The 6,410-nt window shown below is 40.5% G+C and overlaps 1 pseudogene across 1 annotated transcript in view; it reads right to left on the reverse strand.

Annotated features, from left to right (window-relative positions):
• LOC110300189 overlaps positions 1-609 on the reverse strand; it is a 12,383-nt pseudogene extending 11,774 nt beyond the window's left edge. Inside the window, exon 1 of the transcript XR_002378552.1 lies at positions 568-609. The product of XR_002378552.1 is annotated as a 40S ribosomal protein S11-like (transcript). The remainder of the gene's footprint in view (positions 1-567) is intronic.
• Between the last annotated feature and the right edge of the window lie 5,801 nt (positions 610-6,410).

Genomic DNA, 6,410 nt, shown 5'->3' on the forward strand with positions numbered 1-6,410 from the left:
AGTTTTGGAACAAGTTAAGGTTCACGGTTTTGGGACAAGTTGCACCAAGCACCATGGGGAATTGAGGTTTGCAGAGGAACAGAGGGTTTTACCAAAAGGGGTTTTGCTAGTCTGGAAGTTCGTGAGAAATTGCATAGAAGATAAAGATGTGGCACAGAACTCCAGAGAGGTAATGAGGTGCTGAATCAGGTGAGAGAGGAGCGCTCTCAATTGGTTTATGAGAAAGGGTCTGTTTGTGTTTCCTCAGGATCATCGACAACAGCTGCAGGTCCCGGAGTGGCTGACCAGAGCAATTCAGGGCAGGTGGAGCTGTGAGGATATGGTTGTTCCTGTGGCTGGAGGTGCTCTGGCTAGTGAGAACTGAAGAGCTACGTTGGGACTGTGTTCCTGAAACCCATGTCATTGACGCATTCAAGTGTTTGCTCAATTCTTTACATCTAATGCTTCGCTACAATTGCCTTTTTTCTATGCTGCTTCAGCTAAAGGGATTGTTATATTTTCAGATGATTCAAAATATTTCACAGATGAGTGATTGTGTTCATCTGTATCTACTAAAGTTAATGTTACCTGGATTCGAGGGGTGTGGCNTGCCAGTATATCCAAGGGCATTGGCACTATACCGTCCCAACCTAGATGGGCCCCCCTTCCTTTTTGTAGGAGTGTTCCTGATTCCCTTCCACCTTGGGCAGTGCCCCTTATATGTATGGTTGTTATGTGGGGTGAATTGTAGTTGCACTGATCTTTCCCCCCTAAGCATGGTGGCGGGAGGGGCCTGGGGTAATGCAAATTTTATTGGAATGGTTCTAATGTGTTTGAAACTTCTGTATTTCAATTTGCTGAAGGAAGGAATGTTTCTTTTCTGGCTATGCCTGTTTGTATGTGATCTCCTTTTGTGTTTATTGTTTAGAAGAATAATGTTAATTGTAGTAGTGATATTCGTTATATCATTTGGCTGTTGTGACTAGGATGCCTTGCTTTGTACCTTTGCCTTTTCAAGTTACTTTGTTTACAAACTGTCTATCCCTTGCTTCAGGGCTGATGAGCAGGGATGGGAGCCCTGGGATGTATGCTTGTAATAGTGTGTGTGTTGTGTGTTTGGCACATGTGTCGGGTGCAGTGTGTGCAGGCCCGCACTTTCGCCATGGTAGAGTAGGCTTTTGCTGCAGTGGAGGTGGGACAATCTCCTCAGATTCGGTTTGCCACTCTAAAAGAAATTATGCTGCATTATGCCATGGGTTGCGAGGCTAAGCACTGCACAGAGGATAACTTGCTGTTGGCATCCTGTGGAAGGCATGTCTGATTGCATGAATGTTCAGTGTCCTAGTTCCCTTCCCCCAGGAAAAACGACACGGGAGCTGACCAAGACCTCTCTGGGTAATGAGCCCAAGGGATGGTTTTGTGTAAGGCCCCTATGCTTGCACACTGGGGATCAGACCTCTACCTTCACCCATGAGGCTTGCTTGCAGCAATTAAGATCTGGCCATAGATTAATCAACATCCTGGCCTTTTGATGCACCTGCAGCAAGCAAAACACAATCTCCCCAAGTGTGGCTTGGCATGACAGAGAAGTAGTCAGTGACGGATAAGACTCCCTGGGCATGTCACCAACCTAAGACAGGGATCAAACCAATGCTGTTTGTCTCCCAAGGACGGGTAAGGGACATTGCTGCAGGGGCCAATCTAAGACAGACATTCTCTCTGCCAAAAAAGAAAAAAGGGGGAGATGTGGGGAGCGGGTGTGGCGGCAGTTCCAAGAAGGCGCCAGGGACTGCAGCTAAGTCGTATGACTTGCACCTGACTTCCTCATACATCTAGCCAAAAACATCGTGAGAGCTGCACAGGTGTACCAGGTTACTGGCGAAGCCATTTTGGTGGAGATATGCCCCTGCTGCCCTGATTAGCTGAAGCTACGTAGCTGGTGAGGCGATGTGGCCTGCTGTGAGTGGATGGGAACTGATAGTATATAAGAATGAGAGGCCCAGGGCTCGGAGTCTTTCGCCTACACAGTCAATGCGCAGCCCAATAAATGTGTGCAGAAGGATCCTATTGTGGTGTCTTTCTTGCTGGCGAGTCAGGCGTCCCACAGTTACCAAAAGCAAGAAATACTGAACCAGTGTGGTACCTAAAGAAGTCACTGACCACAAATTCTCTTGCAGAAATGACCTGACATTTTTATCTGTATTGGCCTTGACCTTCTAATTCAGTAAGTAAAGTCAAAGTCAGAAATACTGGATTAGGGTGTATATTGATTTGGTAGTATCAAAATGAATACTGTGTGCCTACTAAAAGAAAATGCAAATGACTAGGAGAAAGGACTTTTCAGACACAAAAGACCATTTAAAAATCCTAATTTGTGTCAAGATAGAAAGAGTAGGGTGAGCCAAGGATAGGCTTCTACAATCCATGGGAGTGTGGTAGCACCTCCCCCACCAGCCTGTGCACTTCTTAATGGATACACTCCATTCTTTTAAAAATTGAATTACATTTATCTTGTTTTATGTCTATGGGCATTTTTCTTAGCATGCATGTCTATGTACCACTACTATGCCTTTTCCTATGGAGAATAAAATAGGGAATCAGATCCCCTGGAACTGAAATTGCAGAGGGCTGTGGGTTGCTTTGTGGGAACTGGAATCTGGGTACTCAGCAAGAGCAGCAAGTGCTCTTAACCACTGGGCCATGGGTCCTGCCACTCCCTCCCCATTTTCAAACTCTTTTAAAATAGTGGAATACATTTTTGTGAACAAAGAAAAAGTCTATAAAGTTTTAATTATTTTACTAATGAAACTGTGAGAAATAACAGATTGTCTCAATAAATGTATCATTTCAATTAGAATTTGAAATAACTATTGGGTCTAAATTACCAATTCTGAAAATTAGGGATTCTTTTGCTACTTAAACCTCTCTTTGTAGACATGGAGTGTTGGTTTGGGAGTTTGCCTTAACTAAAGGATGGCTTCTGCGGGCCTTTTAAGAGATCATTTACGTAGTAAAACATGGACAAATGACACCTAACTCAAAAACTCAATCCAACCCTTTAAGTTGAAAGATTGATGTTGTTCCTTTCGATTTTTAGTCAATTAGCTAAGTATATGTGTTTTCAAGTGGGCCAGAAATCATTTGCTTCCCTTTTAAGCATCGTTTTGCTCTCCAATGCCTCTTTCACTGATAACAAAATTTACTCCTGGTCATTCTTTCTGCTGTGGCTGTCACTGTAAGGTGCCTCCCAGGCCTCTTACTGTCTCTGAGTCACGGTCTTTATTTAACTAGAAGTGACACTAGAAAAAAAAATAATGAAAGAAGAAAGAAATGGGGAGAGAGAGAGAGAGAGAGAGAGAGAGAGAGAGAGAAAGGAAGGAAGGAAGGAAGGAAGAAAGAAAGAAAGGAAGGAAGGAAGAAAGAAAGAAAGAAAGAATTGTGCATGGCATGTCTACCCCAAGGTGTTAGTATGTTTCTGTAGATACTTTATAGCAATGAAAGGACCTTTCCACGTGATGCAGAAGAAGAGAGACTAAGTTTATTAAATGGGGAGATTGATAAAGATAAGCAATGGGAGTAAAAGCCCAAGGAAGTAGATGCATAACCATCAATGAAGGAAGCATACACACATTTGCTGGGAGGAGGAACTATATTCCACAATTACATTTTCCTTAAAAGAGGCTCATGGAAATAGAAGAAGGATAATTTTATAGGCAAGGAGGGCACAAAAACTAATTTTTGTAGAAAAGCGAATCTCCCAGAACTGGAGTTATGAAAGGTTGTCAGATTCTATGTGGATCTATGTGGGTCTTCAGGAAAACCAGGTAGTACTTTTAACTATTGAGCCATCTCTCCAGGCCACTGTGTATTTCTTACATTAACCTCAGTAAAAACAAAGCAAAACAAAATATCCAAGGATAAGACATTAAATTATAACACTGGAAAGGGAATTCTATGGGGATTTAAAGAGAAACTATCCAGCCTATTGTTTTCTGGCAATGTAACAACGCAGAAGTAAACAGAAAAACAGTGTTATTAGATGACCTGTCACTTAGATGCCTATAAATTGTTCAGATAAACAGATACAGCACTTGAGTCACTGGCTTCCTATTCTGTTAGCAAAACAAAGATCCTAGATTATTTCAAAGAATTAAAACCAGTGTTAATTGAGTATTTTTATTTGAAGCTAAGTATCTTTATAGTCCCAGAGACTTTCTCAAGAGAGTCAGAACTGATTCTGTTTTGTTTTGTTTTGTTTTGTTTTGTTTTAACCAAGAATGCTTGTGAGGCTGCTCATATCCTAAATTAGAAAGTTAAAGTGACGTGTGAAAGGAAGAGAAGAGCAGAGTATAATGTCACTAGTCATCCTGCTTATGGAGGAATCAGTGTGATGTCATTCCAAGTCATGCCTACTAGCTATAACCACACCCTTGATATTTATGGCCCTTCATCCTTTCAGTGGATCTAATCCAAAGAGGTGACTCTTCTAACAGATGCTGAAACAAACCTAAAGAATAACTTCATATTGTAGGCTCACATATGATAACCTCATTGTGTTAACTATTTTATTAAATGGATATTAGAATTTCCTCTGGCCTCTCTACATTAAGGCATAATACCCACTGATAATTCCTTTAAAGAGGTAATGGCTTCTGCAAAATATGAACTACTATATTCCTACTTGAATGTTACACAACTGAACTCTGTCTGTATACCTATTGCCTCTACATAGGAGAAAGCCATAGTTATACCCACAGTTATTATTATCCCATGGCTACCTCTTGCTTTTACTTTTGAACGCAGTTAGTAGAGCAGACTGTGGGCTATGGAGCTCTACAGAAATGCAATTGTATGGGTGAGTGAATTGCACTTACACCATGTAATAGAAGCTAAAGGGTAGGTACCTAGAGGCAGAGTCTTTAGTCCAAAGGTCCAGTGTAGACTCCAAAAAGGAAATCAACCAAAACCAGGGATGACAAGAGCTGTTCCCTGGAGCCCATCCTGATCAAAATGTTCCTTAATTGGCTGCCTGCAATACCTCCTGCCAGACTCTGTTTACCCGTTCTAAAGAGAGAATGTTGATATGTGAATTGACCATTCTGGACTTCAATGAAGAGAATCTCACTCCTTCCATAGCCAGTGTCTACTTAGATAACCTTGCCCACCTTTATTTTATAAAACCTTCACTAAGTAATTGGCCTTTGTATATCATAACTCATTCAACCTAAGACATTATACAATGTTCTTATCCCTCATGATATAATAAGAATTCCATTTAGAGGAGATACTAAATATAATAATTCCATATCCCACATCTGTTAGGAGAGTAAGCTTCAGTAAATATTAGCTATCTGCCCATTTGTTTGGATCACTGAGTCTATTTCACAGTAATATAATCATTATTACTACCATTGTTTGAATGAAATACCAATTAGATACCTCTGTATTCAGATTTAAATTAAATGCTTGGTACTCGTTTATTTGGGGGAAAAGTTCAACCTTGGACAACACTGTACATTTGTTTTGACCCTAGTTTATAATGAAACTGATACTTCTAGTTGCTAAAAATTGAAGATAAATGTCTTATCTTTCTCAATTTATTTTGTTCATTGCTAATATTGGTAAAATAAAAGAATTTGTGACAACAGTACTCTCAAATGTGGAGCAAGAGTGAGTAATACAGGATTGGCTCATCTTTCTGAAGATATAAGCCATTTTAGCCTAATTAAGTAGGAGTCAGTTTTGCATTTCTTATGGAAAATTCCATGCTCTCAACTCAAGCTCATCATTCCCCACAGTAGTCCTTCCCTGTTCTCACTCCTCATTTTTACATCAGCAGCTACTCCCACTTATGACCTCTTCTCCCTCTTCATCCTAAGGCATGATGCGTTAGGATTTCAGTATCTCACAAGTCAGGGTCACGCTACAGTATGGCTGGCATCTTTAAATCAGACATTGGAAACTCTTTATATGCCACTTAGCTAGTGCAGCTTGGTTCATGATCATCACAATCCTACCTCCTATTTTATGGTACCTTCTTTCCCTTCAGGTGTTCAATTCAATCTCAGCAAATTATGAATTCCTCCAACTTTCTTTTCCAAGCAAATAATTTATCCTATACCTCTTAGAACATGCAACATCCTCTGACTGGACTCCATACACTGTAAACTTTGGTCCTTTGTTTCTTCTCTGCCTCCCAGGCTCTATAAGAATATGGGGAAAGCCAGTGTCATGTTCCCTTCAGCAAATTCTGTGCTAGCTTGTCTTATGTGAGCATTTTATGGCATAACTGTGGAAGTCTTTTCCATGTTCATATTTTTTAAAAATCATATATGTTATAAGTGCTTGGGAAATGAAATCTGAGATAGGCATCTTGCCTATAATTCTAATGCAAAAGAGTTGTTGAAACATCATGACCTATATTATGAATC

The sequence above is a fragment of the Mus caroli genome, chromosome 8 (assembly GCF_900094665.2).
Source record: "Mus caroli chromosome 8, CAROLI_EIJ_v1.1, whole genome shotgun sequence".
Taxonomy (NCBI): Eukaryota; Metazoa; Chordata; class Mammalia; order Rodentia; family Muridae; genus Mus; species Mus caroli.